Raw genomic sequence first — 18,098 nt, 5'->3', positions numbered from 1 at the left:
ATAATGCGTTCGAAGGTGCAAAACTGTTCAGAATGGAAACCCTAACCCACTACGCTATCGCGTCATACTCTTAAGGCGGAGCTTAAGTGTTTCCTTTCGAATGTTTTTTTTTTAATTTGGAACAGTTAACATAACCAGAAATTCTGGAAGAGCGCACTTTTCTACGGGAAGTTGTTTATGAACATAATTTTTACATATGTCGGAAGATCCCACGATAGTAATCAATTTATCCGCAGATCTCCCCTCGGCAGGCTGGATTTTTTTTTGCTATTAACGTGTTTGCTAACGTATAAAACATTCCCCGTTGGTTATCTGTACCAGTCTTAACAATGCGAGCAACAGGCAAACTTTAAAAGCAGGATTTTGCTACGTTTCGGAAGAATGGACCGTTATTAATTTTTAGAACAATACGTGTCAATATTCCACACTTTCCTCACAATTAAAATTGATGCCCAAGCAGCCTGGACTGGATCAACCGGGATTGAACAATTTTTTACAGATTTTTTTCTCATGCTGCATGGTGTACAGAATTTAGGCTGTGGCTTTTTTAAATTAGCAATGGGAAAAATTAATTTATCATTATCTTATTTGAACGACCATGAAGAAATGCAGCTCCTCTTGTTCTTTCTCCACTCATCGTATAAATGTCCGGACCCCGTAGAGTATCTGTTACGGGTCCAAGTTAGACTTATTTTGGGAAATGTGGCGGAGAGTTTGAAGGATGCTTCACTCCCGCCACCGGTTGGCCCGGTATTGCACTACCTCCGGGATCGGCCTTGTCTTTAGCGCGTCTTTACTATCCTGTCTTCCTGTCCCATCTTTCAACTCTCCTACTATCTGCACGTGGTAGCGATTGTGGCTCGGCTTGAGCCAGTGAGCAGGCCTGTGCACTTTCCTCTTCCTTCTTCCTTGCAACCACAGACAGACAGACTCCACACATCGTGGAAAATACGGCGACAGCAGCATAAAACGTACAGAAAGTTCACATATTTGGAAAATGTATCACAAATTGGATACCAGCCAGTCTCACAAGCCGGCTCTCTTTAAAACCCATTTAATATACTAAAAAATGAAGGCTGTCACTAAAAGACCGTGTGTGGACAGTCGCTACAGAAGTCCTGTGCATGATATGCCTGTCGTCTATAGTACCACGTTACTTGTCAATAGCGCTGCATTCAAACTAAACTGGCACATGTTATAAAGTATCATGTGGTTTTATTCTTATGTGTTGTGATGTTTTTGGCAGATGTCGAACGTTATTCTTAATTTTTTTCTTTTTTTGCGGAAAGGAAGACATTAGGCATTCTTTGGCCCTTTGGACTTCTTTTCGATGGTTATCATTCATACTGTCAAAAAGAACCATAGTATAGTAAAAAAAATTTTTTCATTATAGCGGGCATCGCAAGAAAGGGTGTCAATCGTACTTTTTACAATGCGGCCAATCTTCGCCGCAGCGGTGCCTGTCTAGTAATTAGACGGCAACTGCCTCGTATATTAAGGAGACGTCCTGGACTCGCCGAGGGATTACCGATGTTTCCAATGACTAAGCTTCCACCGGGCTGATGCTGTACTTTCCCAAAGGCGGAAACCACGGAAAAGGTGTTACCCCGATCTTCAGGTCATGCAAACCACTGTGTGACTCTCCTTGAAGATCTATTCCCAGAGCCACGCTTTGTAAATCACACCTCTGAGGAAATTTGCTCACCTACACTCGTAGCAGTGGTGAGCACAATTAAAAGTTATTTTGCGTCTTTTGGGGTAAAACTGTAGCGGCACTTCGAACAGTCGCCCGCAGCTGCTGTCTTCACATGCTATACATACTTTGAGCAATTATTAGAACCCTCCCTTTATCACGTTTCCATGGCACATCAGTGCTCGATTTTGAAGAAAAAAAAACTGGAGGGGACATACAAGCTCCGCCTTAAGGGTATGACGCAATAACACTGATGGGTTAACGTCCATATATGCGAAATTCGTCGTTCTCTATTTAACATGCACAGATCCCTGGTAGTCCTCATACCCCTCCTGGCGAAGTTGTGCAGCAGTTAAGCGATGCGCCACTGCCCTGCGATGGCAGGTGCTGCCACCGGCGGGACTTGCGCGACTAAGATTGCTCTTCCCCAGCAAACTCTCGCCATCAATAATTAATTTAACTGCCACCTGCAACAGAGCCCAGTTCTCTCACAATCCAGTGGTCAGGTTGTGATGACGCCACAAGGTCACGTGACCTAGGTGGCCCACATGCCACCTAGGTTGCTTCTATGGGGATCTTTCGCGAATTTTTCGCTCACGGCCAATGACGCCGATGATGACGCCGGAGTTTTTTTGCGCCGCGGTCTCCTTAATGCTATCGCTAACGCTCTCAATATTTTTCCCTCTCTCAAGTTGAAGAAGTGACCCTAGCATGCCTCAAACTCACCCCCTAGACCCTTGAAACCCACTCCAAAATCAACCTAAATCCAACCCTTATCAAAAAGGTCTATAGACAGCCTATAGACTTCTTATAGACTATTTCCTTCCCATAGAAATTTCCTTTCGTCTATTCGTATTCTATAGACTGTCTACAGACAAAGGTCTACTAAAAGTGTATAGGCACTAAATCTATAGATTGTCTATAGACTGTCTATGGGATTTGTATTGCATATAGAGTGCTCTCTAGAGTTTTCCTATAGAAAGTCTATACAGTTTATACCCAGAAGTTTCTGAACAGTCTATGGACTGTCTAAAAAATTTGTAAGGGAATGGCCATACAGGTGCTGTTTAGCGCCCAGAAAGACCTTAACACAGTTGTGCCAGCGACAAAAAAAAAAGATATAAAGGGCTGCTGCGCTCAATTCGCGTCGATGCGGTACACGCCTTCTCTTTTAACTCACTACGGCCTGCATGACCACATCGAATTGGGCTCGTAAGGTCCCGTCTTATTCATCTCTCTCTCTTTATTCTCCCCATGCTGTATAGCGGGATAAATGCGCGCGCACCGTGGCCTATATACCGGATATCTCGCGCCGATCTCGGCACGTGGTTGCGCCACGCTCTCAGTCCATGCAGTGGCTAATCACAATCACGAGCGGCATCAATCGCCACGCAAACGAGCGCCCTGTAGCGAAAGAAAAGAGAACCTGTTCCTTAAGCAGGGGTGGTGTATATGAACGCCTGCTTCAGAGCGGGTTCGCGTATAAGTATACGCAAACGCCATCCGCGAACAACCTTGGCTTCCGGCAAAAGCGGCTTCGGACGATAACGGCAGCCTGCATACGCATCGATGGAGAACGGCTGACGTATGGGAAAATAACGCCCCGCACAATTGGTTACATGGGATGGAATGCGTGACCCGGGAATGCAGGCACTCATGCTATGACAAGGAAAAAGTGGGCGGACGTAGAAGGATAATGATAATAGCCCTTAATTTAAGTGCTAAATGAATGGCACACTTATTATGGGTAGCGATGGTAGTGTTATAGTCGAGTAATGCTTATATAAACAACACGTAGAATCTAACACAATGGAATGCTCTGGATGCTCTTGTACCGGTTGTTGCTGTCTTTAGTGTGTACAGATTTTTTCTTTCAAAAACCGTAGAAGATAAGTCGGTACGGCCCATGCAGGTAGATTGCATAATGCATCAGGCGTGCATCATGCACGCAATAGAGTTGAATTAAAAGACAATTGAAACCAACTAATTAGCCTCTAATTATTTTTACGGCATACGATTATCAGAACAAAATCGATTAAAACAGGCTTAAGATCACCGGTCGGCCAGAAATACACCTCTGGAACAATCACGATGTATGCGCTAAGTTCCGTGCAGTCTGTAGCTTTGTGCCCTGAAAAACAAATGTTTTCTAGAAGGCGAACTTTCGGGTGGAAATCAGGTTTAACCCGAAGAGTGGTCTCACTAGAAGAAAAAAGAGGTGTCTTTAGTGTAGGGTATATACCTTCGGCGACCAGCCATGGCCACGATGAACACAGACTGAGATAGAACCTGCTCGCCATTCTGGGGACGTATGAACAAATATAGCGGTCAACCTACGGATGGGTCAGGCAAGACGACCAAAAAACCAACTCGCTAATAACTGACTGGTGGAATTGCTGGTCCAGAAGCTTGGACACAGGAACGACACGCCAGTCTCTCCGGAGGTCATTCGGGCATACCGGAACTATATAGATGGCTACCCTCCAGCTAATGCAAGATTAACTTTTTGGGTCGGACAATAGTCATTTCCCTCCCAGATTATTCCTAATTTCCGTGCATAATTCAAAGATTCGACAAAGGAATCGATGGACGACACGGAAGCAGCACCACTAAGCACCAAACTGGGGCTGTCGCATCAGCAACGGGAGTTGGCAACAACTGCTTAGTACAGTATTTTCCCATTGTCCTTGCAGTAAACGTGGCCAGTACGCTTGTAAGCAACAGGGATTGAAGTGAAATTTTACAACTCAGAATAAACACTACCGCCATTTCCCGATACACTGCATTGTGTCCATCGCCTACTTGAATTCTGTCTTCAGGTTTAGATTCGTATACTGCAAACGTATTAGAACCACGCTGAAATTAGAACAAGTGTTTATGCGTTAGTCAAGAAACGGATGCCATTGGGTGGCCATTGACAAAAAGGTAACTCACTAAGCATCTCAACCCTTTCCTATGTCACGCCCGATCATTATCGTGTTTCGTAACCACGGGTCGCAGAAATGCATATGCCTTACGAGATCATAAAGGCTTCGTAAGTACATTAACCATCGCTTTGGCATTCTTTCAGCCTCGCCTGCCTGAACGCATCTCCCAGTCAGTCAGTTCAACACGATGCAAGGAAGTCACCCCTCACGCTCTCTCTGCAGACCCAACTCGCCAAACGAGGAAACGACGACCTTTCCTGACCTGTACCGAAACCCCAAGTACACCTTTTCCCCATCCACGCTACCACGTAACACCGCCTTCCCCTAGTTCCCATGCTGCTCACTAGGAAATAAGGAACTGAAGTGGGCCGCGCGTGTTCTCCACGAGTGGGAACCGTTGCACGTGTTCCGGAACAGGAAATGCAATCTTCGCATCCGCTGGCCCAAGCAGTAGTAAAGTTTCGAAATCGCGTGGCCAGGTGTACAAGTGATCCGGCGTGACCACGCAACTACGCAGTGAACGCAGAGTGAGAAACATGCCGGATTGGGAACGTGGAAACACTAGGCTCTCTCTCAACCACACGCAGTTGGGGAGAAAAGGTACACCAACCTAGAAGCGCTTGCGTGCGAAAGCACCACGCCGCGGAACCTCCGGAAGGTCACTCTGCAGGGCGAGAAGACACGCACCTCGCGCGCCCTGGCGGCGTATACAAGCGTGTCTCTAGCCGGCGAGTTTTAATTAAAGGAGTGCGCTGGCCGAGCGCATTGTGTTTCCGCGCCGATTGTACACTCGCGCGCAGTCCGTTAATCAAGGAACGGTATAATCCAATTTCGCATTTCCACCGCCGTATGTGCCGTTCGATCTTTCTTCTCTTTGTAACGAACGTAATTCGATTCTGTCTTCGGTGTCGGCGGGAAAGGTGTGCAGGCGACTCGAGAAGAAGGGTTCGTACATTGCGCTGCGCGCTGTACTAACGATATACTTCACTGTTTTATGCATTCATCCCGTTTAAGTGGACCCGCCGTGGTGGCTCAGTGGTTAAGGCGCTCGGCTACTGATCCGGAGTTCCCAGGTTCGAAGCCGACCGCGGCGGCTGCGTATTTATGGAGGCAAAACGCTAAGGCGCCCGTGTGCTGTGTGATGTCAGTGCACGTTAAAGATCCCCACGTGGTCGAAATTATTCCGGAGCCCTCCACTATGGCACCTATTTCTTCCTTTGTTCTTTCACTCCCTCCTTCATTCCTTGCCTTACGGCGCGGTTCAGGTGTCCAACGATATATGAGACAGATACTGCGCCATTCCCCCCCCCCCCCCCAAAAAAAAAAAAGCAATTATAAACCAATCCCGTTTAAGTGGTTCTTTTTTCACTTTTAAACAATTGTTTGGTTTTATTTATCGCACCATAACACACTTCTGCTTAGGATACATGACAGTTGCGGAAAATTGAAAATTGGTTTTTGAGGAAAGAAAATGACGCAGCAACTATCTTTCTTATCTCGGTGGACACTCGAACCGCGCCGTAAGGGAAAGGATAAAGGAGGGAGTGTAAGAAAACTGGTATACAGAGGTGCGGTAGTGTAAGTCTCCGGGCGAAATTTCAACCGCCTGGTGATCTTTACGCAAAATTCAGATTACAATTTCCAACCAAAACATTTTGGAACGAGTTGTTCTATGAAGTAAACTTAAAATAGAGCACTTACAAGTTTTGCAAAGGAAATTAGGGGCGTTGTAATTTTGTAGTAACACTTTGTCGCCTTGTGCCTCACCGTTTGCTTTCTTTTTCTACGTTGCCAGCCCGCGGTTTGATAAAGCTAGCCCCTCCTGTAATTATTAACTTGCCCTGCTATGCCGTAAACAGGAGATAAGTTTGAGTTTACTCGAATTCAATTTTGAGAAGATTCGTGCAGTGTCTCCGACCGATATGACATATCTTTCAATGCAGTTCGACTAAAATGAACAATATCTTTCTGGAGAGCTATTTTCAGCAACGGTTCGAGAACCACGTCTAACAGCAGGTTGTTTGGCACAAACTACACTTCAGCGAGACGAGGATATCTAAGCACGTAATAAAAAGAAGGCACGAAATGGGTCAGGGCATGCAATGCGTTAAATCTAAGACCGGTTGTCGACTAGGGTGTTAGAGTAGACTCAAAAGGGGGTAAAATTTTGAGTAGAGGTTGGTCGAGAGTCAGATGAAATGCGGAGGTCAGAAAATTTGTGCAGATAATGGGACCACAGCTGGCGCATAAAGTAAATTAACAATTGGTGGTCTTTCGGTGACGGTCTTGTCCTCCGTTAGACCCAACTACTTCTGGTGATGTTGGGGATGGTTCTCACATTACGCCGCTCACTTACTGCCACACTTGCTTGCCAAAATAACAAAAAGCGGGTCTGTACCTCTCTGTTGTAAACATTAAAGTGCTTACATTAAATATGTCTTTACAGACACACAACGTCAATTAGTTGTAACGTAGACATTATGATGATACAGGGCAGAACCTGTCCTGTTTTCTTTAACCCCTGACCACTCATGTTTCTTTCGTTTTTGCGCATTGAATTTCAAGAAAACTATGCTTGAGCATAGCGTCAAAAAGTGCTGTTTTTGAAAAATGTGCTGAATCCTCTTTTATCTTTTTATTGTGCACTGTCTTCGCCAAGACCATTAGACGAGACAACTCGCTCTAATGGCACTGTGGCTACAGCACATTTCCTTGACAATATATAGGCCGCGACACGCTGTGCTTTAAGCTGTATTTGCGCTGATAATGAGTCTGCGATATTCGGGCTGCAACTTGAATGAACAAGCAAACTGGGCCCGTCCATCTAATAAGCAGAACAGATAAGCTCCGGTTTCTTCGTGTCTCAGACTGAATTCCAAAATAGAAAAAAAACGATAATATGGCGAAGAAAAACTCGAGATCATTCCAAGAGCCCTTTTTTTCAAGTATGCACTTTATCTGGCTTGTTTTGTTAATGGTGATGATGATATCAACGCTGTTTCGGTAGTTAAAGCAACGATAGGATCACGTGTGCTGCTCATGTTGCCCTCATCCTGGCCCATAATGCATCTGCGAGCATATTGGCAGCGCCCGCATGGCGAAAGAAAACACGAAAGAAAGCGAAGCACACACTCTAACAAGCAAAAAGACATCGACCCTGTCTGCATCCTCCTCGCGAGTACAATGAATGAAAAATTGACCGAGGATACGAGCTGGAGGAAGGCCCTCCAGAGCGACTCGAGCAGGGACCGAATCATCTCGCCTCGAGTTATCATCAATCCATTTAGGAATTGTTAACGGGAAACCACAAATCACCCGCAGCCGCCACCACCAGCAGAGGGCGCCACGGGAAGCAGCGCGCCATCTAGCGGCAACGATACGCACACGCCTGCCGATTCCGCCCCTGCCCGGGAATTCACGCCCACCCGTCATTCAACGCGAAAGAGAACTTGGCGCCTCTCAATCGAAGGGTGCGCTTTTCTAAACGCAATTGAAACGGAACGGCGTAACGCCCGAGTTGAAAAGAAACTAAGGAAATAAAACGAAAGTACGAGGGCGAAGAAAAAAAAAGCGAAAACATACCAGACACTGTAGTCGGCACCCCGCAGAACTATGAAAAAACGTGACAGGAAAATAAATAACACAAAAAATTTCAGCGGCCTCAAAGAACTGATGTATAGGAAGAAAAAAATTGTATTCCTCCAATGAATAAAAAAGTGGAATTATACAAGGGACGCCAGAGTATATGGACAGGGACGCCAGGATGGGAGAGCACTCCGTAAGCGATTCGCGAGGATCACCACACGATGCCCCCCCTCCGCATCGACTCATCAGCCGGAACGCAAAGCGAACCGAACACAATGCTCTGAGTGATCGCGTCCTGTCCGCACTCAATTCGAGGACGTTAAAAAGAAAACAAAACAAAAAAGAAGTGTTGAAGGCAAGGGGACAAGGAGAGGACGAAGGGCAGATAAAAAATTCGAACAATGACAGTAAACCAAACGAGACAATGCGCTGTAGACACGAATGGAAAAGCAGAAAGTGCGGTGCGTGGTTTCCACTGCAGATCTGTGAAAAGAAAAAAGAAAACTGAAGCTAAAAACGATAAAATAAATATTACGGCGCGTCAGAACGAAGTATTATGAATTGTGCAGCGCTCACCAGTTCGAGTTTTGTGTGCTGTACTTTATCTTATGTGATTTTTATTTGTTTCCAGCGCAGCCACGCTCCGAGAGTAAAAGTTTTTTATTGACTTTTTTTTTCAGGCTTCCTTCTCTCCTAGTGGTACTCATCGATGAATATGCCCTGCGAAGAATTGATGCTCAAGAAAGAATCGGCTTGTGGAAACGCTCGCGCATTTATTTCCCGAGGAAAAAGAAGTAAAAATGAAAATCAATAACGAAACCGGAAGAAGCACCCAAGACTGGGAACAGTATCAAAGGAAGTAATTTTTGCCAATATCGAAGCGAAACTGCAAACGAACATAGAATCGATATTTCATCTGAAAGTGAGACCGAAGTTTAATATTTGGATCTGCTACATTAATATTAATAGTAAAGCAAACGAGACGATGCGGCCGTAGGCACAAATGGAAACGCAGAAAGTGTGGTGCGCGGTTTCCACTACAGACCTGTGAAAAAAGAAAACTGAAGGTAAAAACTACAAAATTAATATTACGGCGCGTCACAACGAAGAGTTATGGATTGTGCTGCGCTCATCAGTTCAATGTTCGTGCGATATACTTTGTTTTATTTTATTTTTGTTTGTTTTAAGCGCAGCCGCGCTCCGACAGTAAAAGTAAAAATTTTGATTGACTTTTTTTTTTCAGGCTTCCTTCTCTCCTTATGTTACTGATCGATGGATCTGCCCGGCGAAGAATTGATGCTCAAGAAAGAATCGGCTTGTGGAAGTGCTCCTGCATTTATTTCACGAGAAAAAGAATGTAAAGATGAAAATCGATAACGAAACCGGAAGAACCTCCCAAGACTGGAAACAGTATCAAAGGAGGTCATTTTTACCAATATCGATGCGATACTGCAAACGAACATAGAATCGATATTTCATCTGAAAATGAGCCCGAAGTTTAATATTTGGTTCTGCTTCATTGATATCGGCCCCTGAAATTCCAGTTCGTTTGAGAGTGCTGTAGGAGATGTTGATGGTGTGATCGACGCCGCGCTCATATAAAGCGGAAGCCTTCAAACTCCCCCCTCCCCTCCTTTTTTTTGCTCTTACTTCCATCCGCACAAGGTGAAAAATGATAGAAATAGGAGGAAAGAAAAGACCCGACTGAAATTGCAGTTGAATGCAAAATCGCGACAGCATATAGAGGCCTGGACTGAGGGCTCCGCTCAAAAAGACAAGCGCAGTATAGTTTTATAATAAAAGGTTTTTGTCCCCCTACTCCTCCACAATCATCAAGGCTGCAATGTCATAGAAGAGTAGAAATAAATTACAATGCCGCCAGCATTAAAACGTGATTTTGTAAGCAAGAAACATCTGGAAAACTGCCTAACTTATTCGTTTTCCTGCGTTTCGGCAAAAATTTCCCCCTTAGTTACCGTGACGTTGCAATTGATGGCGCGCTTGTCATGGAATAGCGGCACAAAGTCACGGACGCCTGCCTAGAATTCCAATAGAACCATGGGAACAGCATTACCCCAGAACACGGAGGAAAACTATATAGGAGTAGAAACTCCGTTGTCTCCAGCGACCAGAAAAGGTCACAAGCCCGTGGCGCCACTATCCAGCTGGCGACGCCTGGCGGCCATGAAAGAAACTACTGAAATACATCGTCACGGCGTGCCCGCTGAAGCAAACACCCGTGTCGTCTGCTTGTCGTCTGCTTTGAGCGCGCACCGGAGCCGCCTGCCCGGGCGCTGCATTTTTTTTTCGCTGCTGCTACTACGAGGCGTCGCATGGCGCCGCCACTGCATGCGACCCCGTCGGCGTATGCAATTGTGACTTTATCTGGTCGCCTGCGCTCGCTCGCGCTGACGGGAGTTTCACCTTCTATATAGTCTTGCTCCGTGCCCCAGACAGAATAGAGCACGCGATGGAGCAGAATCTTAGCGAATGCATGGACGCCATGTATAGAACCCAAGGAACCTACGACCAATGAAGATGGGGAGCCGGTCGTTCCTTTAAATGCGATTCTTTCGATTCGACGACGCCACAGAAATATCACGAAAACGGTACACATCTTTCAGTGAATGTCCCGCTGCGCATGCCTTTAAGCGTAACAGCTTTCCACGCTAGCAGCACCTACGGAAGACATCAGCACGGCTTCGCGGATGGCCGTACAGTGGCGCTGTAGTCTCGACAGAGTGTCTCACTTCCACTCAACGGTTCCTCCACTTCACCAATTTCGGGTTACGAAACTTGAGCGATGTGAAACTGGAAACAAATGAAAAGTTTCTTTTCGTGTCTCTGAGAGTCACAAAAAACTCCACAAGTTCGTATCAAGCCACAATCGAATACACAGCATTTCGAAACACGAGCGAATGTTTCAAAGCTTATAGTTACACCTCGAAGGAGCTCACATTTCTGGTGGAGCGCGGGACGCATATCACCGTGACTGCGAAAAACAGCAGTCCCACATATATGAATACCACGTTCTTATTAGTATGCCGGATCAAATGCAAAGCGAAACATTTCGATTTTGAAGATCCAGTGACGATTGGTCGTAACCAGTCGAAATACCTTTCCATTACTAACATGGAGCAGGAATAGACAAGAATGCAACCTCTGGTCTCCGGCAGGGCAACATGGTCCTTGCACCCGACACTTTTGGGTGAAGAGCGCTAGAGTACTCGGGGACACTTAAAGCCAGTCCGAAGTCAGCGGCACGCTGGGGCCATCTGGCGGCTGAAAAGATAACCATTCCCAGAGACTGCTCCGGTGTTTTCTATGCTCCCAGTTTCATCGCTACTAAAAATAGGCATTCGATTAAGGTTCGTTATTTCCTGCTTTTCGTTAATGAGCAGCAAATGAAGCGAACTTTGTCGTCACTTTTGAAAAAGATTGGATCCAGTAGCATTTAGCTGCGCCGTATGCCTGTGCTTCGAACGGCGACGATTCCTCTTGAAGCAACTGTATTATTTATCTTTTCTTACTCCCCTACCAGCGAATTGCTTTGCTTCCTGTATATTCTTGCCCAAATTAGCTGGACCTTTGAACCTTGTTGATCACGGCAACATAATTACCTGCGCTTTATATTTTTATTTTTTTTCACAATTGTCAGTGACTATGCAGTGAAAACAAAATGTGAATCGTTATGCGCCACGCTTTGGTTTGGAACAAAACTGTGCTGGCCTTTCTTCATACAAGCATAGGCACTTAAGCGGTCATTAGAGAAATGTATAGTACCTTGCACAAATAAAATACTGAGTACAAATACTTTTGAAGCGATAGTTTCACTACGCCATGTAAAGCCAGTCACCGGGCCGAGCCGAAAGCCTTCAATGCGCATGCGCCGAGTAAAAGGTGTGCCTCGCGTGACGTCAGAGTTGCGCCGCTGCCGACTGCGCAGCCTCGCTGCGCGCGTCGCGCATGCGCAGTGGCTACAGGCGCGCTGCGTATGCGCAGTTAGCTCGGACACTCTATAAACAGTGGGTGCGAAGCGGTCCTTCTTCCGATGAACGAAGGGGGGAGAAGTGGAAACTACGCGTGTATGCTGCGGCCAACAAACAGGTGCGTAACAAAGGAAACACTTTCTGCTGAATAAACAGCTTTACCACGTCTAACTGCATGAAGCTATCGCGCGCAGACATGTTTAACCGGAGCTAAACCATCAGCAATTTTTTCGTCCTGTCTTTCCCTTAATAATAATGATAATTGTTTTTTGGGGAAAGGAAATGACGCAGTATCTGTCTCACATATCGGCGGACACCTGAACCGCGCCGTAAGGGAAGGTATATATGAGGGAGTGAAAGAAGAAAGGAAGAAAGAGGGCCGCCGCGGCGGCTCAGTGGTTAGGGCGCTCGACTACTGATCCGGAGTTCCCGGGTTCGAACCCGACCGCGGCGGCTGCGTTTTGATGGAGGCAAAACGCTAAGGCGCCCGTGTGCTGTACGATGTCAGTGCACGTTAAAGATCCCCAGGTGGTCGAAATTATTCCGGAGCCCTCCACTACGGCCCTCTTTCCCTTAAGTATTTTCTCTTTTTCTAACAGAGCATTCTCTATTGACAAATGCATCGAAAACGCACGCAAAGTTATGCGCAAGAGAGACGCACACAGCTTTGTGATACCCAGCCTCAGAACTAAACTCGGTGTTTCAACGCCGGTTGCACCGTCGAGCAATCGGTATTTGCGCCTCATCGGTGTACTCTTTCTCAAGCTGTTCCACTCATCGCTGCGGCTCGAGAGGCGACGATTGAGCCTCACGTTCTCACGCGAACACCCTGTGCACCGCCGCGCGATATCGCTTGCACGCCAACCGACCCGGCGAGCGAAGATGACAAATGGTGAACGCGCGCGCGCTTCAAAAGCGCGCCAACCTACGAGGTCATGTCCGCCCGTGTCCGTACACGCATGAATCATGTACGCACCTCACACGTTGCGTGCGCGTATAGCCCAGTATGAAGCAGCGAGTGCGGATCTCATACTCGAGTATAGCATTGTATATGTATGTATAATGCGCGTGTGTGTTCATATATGTATATATACACAAACTCCATTCGGGAACTGCATATACATAACTAGATTTTCGCGCCTCTGCAAGACAAATGATGGGCCGGAACCGAGGCTGCCGATTGGATGCGGACGCTTTAGAGTGTGTGCACGGAGGAGATTGGCACGCACCCATGGATCGATCGTGTTATGTCTGCACATGTGCATGTTTGCTGCCAATATCTTAGGTACGACAGCGCTCAAAGCAGAGAAGGGCTGGGATATTATATGACGAGTATGCGTTCTTTGTATCCGGTTTATAATATATTCTATGCGATTAAATTCTGCAGTATTTTTTTAGCCGCCGCGGTGGCAGAGTCATTACGGCGCTCAGCTGCTGGCCCAAAAGACGCGGGCTCGATCCCAGCCGCGGAGGTCGAATTTCGGTGGAGGCGAAATTCTAGAGGCCCGTGTACTGTGCGATGTCAGTGCACGTTAAAAAACCCCAGGTGGTCGAAATTTCTGGAGCCTTTCACTACGGCGTCTCTCATAGCCTGAGTTGCTTTGGGACGTTAAACCCCCATAAAACCAAATCTCCAACATTTGATCGATTCTTTCTTGCTGAAGCTTCATCGCCGGCTCAAGCAACGCCATGACGCTTGAAATCGCCGGGACCTTTAAGTCAACACGGCAGGGAAAAAAGATGGAAGACCATAAAAGGAAAAGGGTTGTTTCATTTTGTTAGTCGGGGTGAGGGCCTCGTCAGATTTCCTTGGTCTGTCACCTTTCGCCTCATCTAACAAGAATGTCTCTGTCTAAAGTCCGCGCCTTTGTTAATGTTGAAGTCTACGTCTATGTCCAAAGCGCCGGCTCAACCACATGGAAAGAGTGGAAAGTTGCATCGGTTTATATATACACAACTGCAGGAAGAACTAGCCATCGCAAAAGATGTTAGCTCCGGATAAGGAAGCCGCTGTATACTAAACAAGAAAGTGTTTACTTTGCCACCCCTTCTTATGAATCAGAAATTCCGCACTCTGACTTGGCGTCTTCAAGCGAGCCGAGCGTGTCATGGAAGGACACGTCATTGACGTACGGTGCCGCCATGCCGGCCGGAAGCTTGACCGCGGGCCGCCCGATTGCTCTCACACGAAGACAGATATGAACGTGGAAACGGAAACGCGGCAGCTCTGCGTGATGGCCCAGTGACAGGCACGGGAAGTTGGGATCGCTGTCGGCGATGGGGTTGTGGCGGGAAAAGAGGTGACTGACAAAAAAGGCGTGAGACCATTTCCTCACAAAGAACGGGCAGCAAAGCAGAGGCGGGAAATAGTGGGGAAACGGAAGGACTATGGCAGTGAGCAAAATATAAGCAGAAAGAACACAATCCCCGTTGCTTGTTTGTAGAAGTAAGAAAAAAAATACAGTGAAAGGAACAAATGCGACAGCCACAAACGTGAGTGCATAATAGATCTCAACACAAAGAATGAAAGGAGGTACAGAAGTCAGGGAAGGGGTGAGTTTTTCATGAAAGAGAGGAAAGAAAAACGTCAGGGAAATTTAGAAAGCAGAGAGCGATTCATTCCTGATTGTGCTGAAGGAATCACCGAAATCATCAATAGGCATCTATGCCAAACACACACGTTTGGAAGGTCCCCAACAAGCCGATCACAAATGTCTTCCTTCTTCACAGTTATGCCGTGAACCGTCACATATACAAACCAGTGTGATTTCGTAAATGCTTATATCGCTTCTACCCAACGCTGATGACTTCAGATGAATGCACCTGACATTAACTGTGGCACAGACAAATTCAGCAAAAGGAAATTTACAGCTGTGTTCTCAGATGTGATCATTTGCCAGATTTAATCGTGTTTTTTTTTTGTAGCTGTTCTGTGGTTAGGAGCTGGCTTTTCTTCTTTTTTTTCTAAAGTACATTCGTCCTTCCTAAAAGGGTGACATAGAGTGCAGCATGGCAATGTGCGAAAATAAAATTCAGTTAACATAGTGAATTTCAAGAAGTAGATAATTTGCCACCACAAAGTGATTTCAGACTGAAACGTTGTACTTCTTAAGGTTAGAACATGGCAGCTAAGTGGTGTCAGAGCATAACTAAATTTGTCTCGCACCTTTTAGTGCCTGTATTGACCTGTAATGTGAAAAGAAATATTAACACGGCACAACTCCACACATCGTAAATAATATAGTGTGTAAAAATGTGACCAGTTTTCATTTGCTGCTCGTAGAACTGGATAAATTGCTAACGTATCTGCAGGGACTGTCGTTTACAACATATTTATCAAAGAAATATCAGGCAGAATCAAGAGGCGCAGGAGTCCTGCTGAAACAACAAAACATGTAAAAGGTAACCTTAACAGTAAATCGGCTTTTAAAAATATATGACACCGTAAACGCTGCAGTGGAAGGCGACAGAGCACCTTTGAATTCTCTTCTGGATTCAGCACTATATATACACCTGCATATTTTCTCGCTGTTCCGTTACCCTTAGGCACTTGGAAATTGTCAAAATTAGGTTAAATTATGATCAGAAATACCTATTTCACAATAAATCTAAGTTTTTTCACACTTCTGTAGCGAGAAAACTTAGTGGTGAAATCCTTGAGGTTCATAAATTTAATCCAAGGTTTTCGATACCTGGCCGCTTCAAGGTTAAGTTCACATGGGCAGCATTCAAGAAAACTACACAAGGCAAAGGTCAATCACGACAACGAGCTATGTAACACAGTGACTGCTGAAAGTTGCGCGCAAATATAGAACGACTGATTATACACCTGCGTAAGGTGAGCATTACGGCTAACAGCACACCAAGAGGCAATGGGATGCGAAATTCTGCAGCTCCTTTTGAAATCTCGGCGATACAAATGCGGCGAGTTGTACCAGAAACAGAAATGTGAACTTGTGGCCTAATAATAGTATTATAGTAATGCGTCAATTACTAGTATAGTATTATTACGATAATTAGTAATGTAGATAGTATAGTAGTAATCGTATAATAATCATATTATAGCACATGCAATCACATAGAATAAGAGGAGCCGGAGCGGACTAGTATCCAACAAATCATTACACTTAGAGTATCACCCCTACTACAAAAATATGTGGTAGTGGTTAGAACTACTGGCAGTTTTCTTTCTTGTAACGTTATGCGCAAACGTGTTTTTTTGTTCCGTTTGAAGTCCCGGTGTATGCATTATATGTACCCATATATATATATATATATATATATATATATATATATATATATATATATATATATATATATATATATATATATATATATATATATATATATATATATATATATATATATAATCACCAAAAATTGAAGAAACATAACAGGATTTAATTCACGACGTTTCGGCTGGAGGACCAGCCTTTTTCGAGCCGAAACGTCGTGAATTAAATCCTGTTATGTTTCTTCAATTTTTGGTGATTTTATATTATATTGACCAAATCAGCTGCCAAGAAATCACTTTTGATATATATATATATATATATATATATATATATATATATATATATATATATATATATATATATATATATATATATATATATATATATATATATATATATATATATATATATATATATATATATATATATATATATATATATATATATATATATATATATATATATATATATATATATATATATATATATATATATATATATATATAAATGTCTTGCTTTCGCTGCCTGTAATTTCTAAGACTACACCTGCGCATCCTTCAACAATATGCCCGGCAGGACGCTGTCAGTAATGAATAGCCAAGAAAAATCCTGCAACCTCAAAGCCACATGGCCTCCGAGAGTGTCCCCCGTCGCGAATCTCGGAGGCCACGGCAGCCGTCACAGTGCAGTGCAGTGCCGAGCTGCTCTCGTGGCGTGTCGTCGTCCCGCTTGGCTCCCACCGCTCAAAAGGGCGACTGATTGGCGACCGATTCTCGTCGCCCCTCGCTCCGCTTCTTTTCCGCCTCTCTTTTTCCCTCGCGCTGCTGAGTTCGGACGGGGCCGCTTTATCGCCGGACGCTCATTCCCTCGTTCGATTTGCCTCTCTTTCTCTACGTCTACATTTATCTTTCTTTCTTTTTCCACTTTTTTTTTTATCCCGCTTCTTTCTAGCCTTCGTCCCGGTACGAAAACGCCCCACGCATGTATTATACTTGTCCGCTCCACCCCGGCCGCGGCTGGCGTCACGCCCTCAAATCTGCTCCTGCGGGTTCGCCGACTTCGCCTGGCTGCAGTCATGGTGCCTCCTTTTTTATTCGTGTTCTGTTGGTCGCACGAACCCGCCGCGGTGGCTCAGTGGTTAGGGCGCTCGACTACTGATCCGGAGTTCCCGGGCTCGAACCCGACCGCGGCGGCCGCGTTTTTATGGAGGAAAAACGCTAAGGCGCCCGTGTGCTGTGCGATGTCAGTGCACGTTAAAGATCCCCAGGTGGTCGAAATTATTCCGGAGCCCTCCACTACGGCACCTCTCTCTTCCGTTCTTCTTTCACTCCCTCCTTTATCCCTTCCCTTACGGCGCGGTTCAGGTGTCCAGCGATATATGAGACAGATACTGCGCCATTTCCTTCCCCCCCCCCAAAAAAAAAACAATTCTAATTATATTGGTCACACGTGTGTGTATCTTGTGTGGATGTGTCTGTGCGCACACACGCGAGCCAGCTTACAAGGAGAACACTGAGCACGAAACAAAGCAAGCGTTGAAGAAGATCGGGGAAAGGGAGCAACGGGTATACACTGCAAAAGAACACAATAGGATGCATGGCTGAATCCCGAAATCACTGTGCAATGTATCTAGCCGGTAACATACTTTAGCCTTTTTTTTCCTTCTCAG

The 18,098-nt window shown here is 45.4% G+C and overlaps 1 pseudogene; it reads left to right on the top strand.

Moving 5' to 3' along the window:
• The first annotated feature begins 640 nt into the window (after positions 1 to 640).
• Positions 641 to 784, top strand: LOC144135620 (U2 spliceosomal RNA; annotated as a pseudogene).
• The last annotated feature ends 17,314 nt before the right edge of the window (positions 785 to 18,098 follow it).

Source organism: Amblyomma americanum, chromosome 5 (assembly GCF_052857255.1).
Source record: "Amblyomma americanum isolate KBUSLIRL-KWMA chromosome 5, ASM5285725v1, whole genome shotgun sequence".
NCBI lineage: Eukaryota > Metazoa > Arthropoda > Arachnida > Ixodida > Ixodidae > Amblyomma > Amblyomma americanum.
This window is presented reverse-complemented; position numbering and strand designations above follow the sequence as displayed.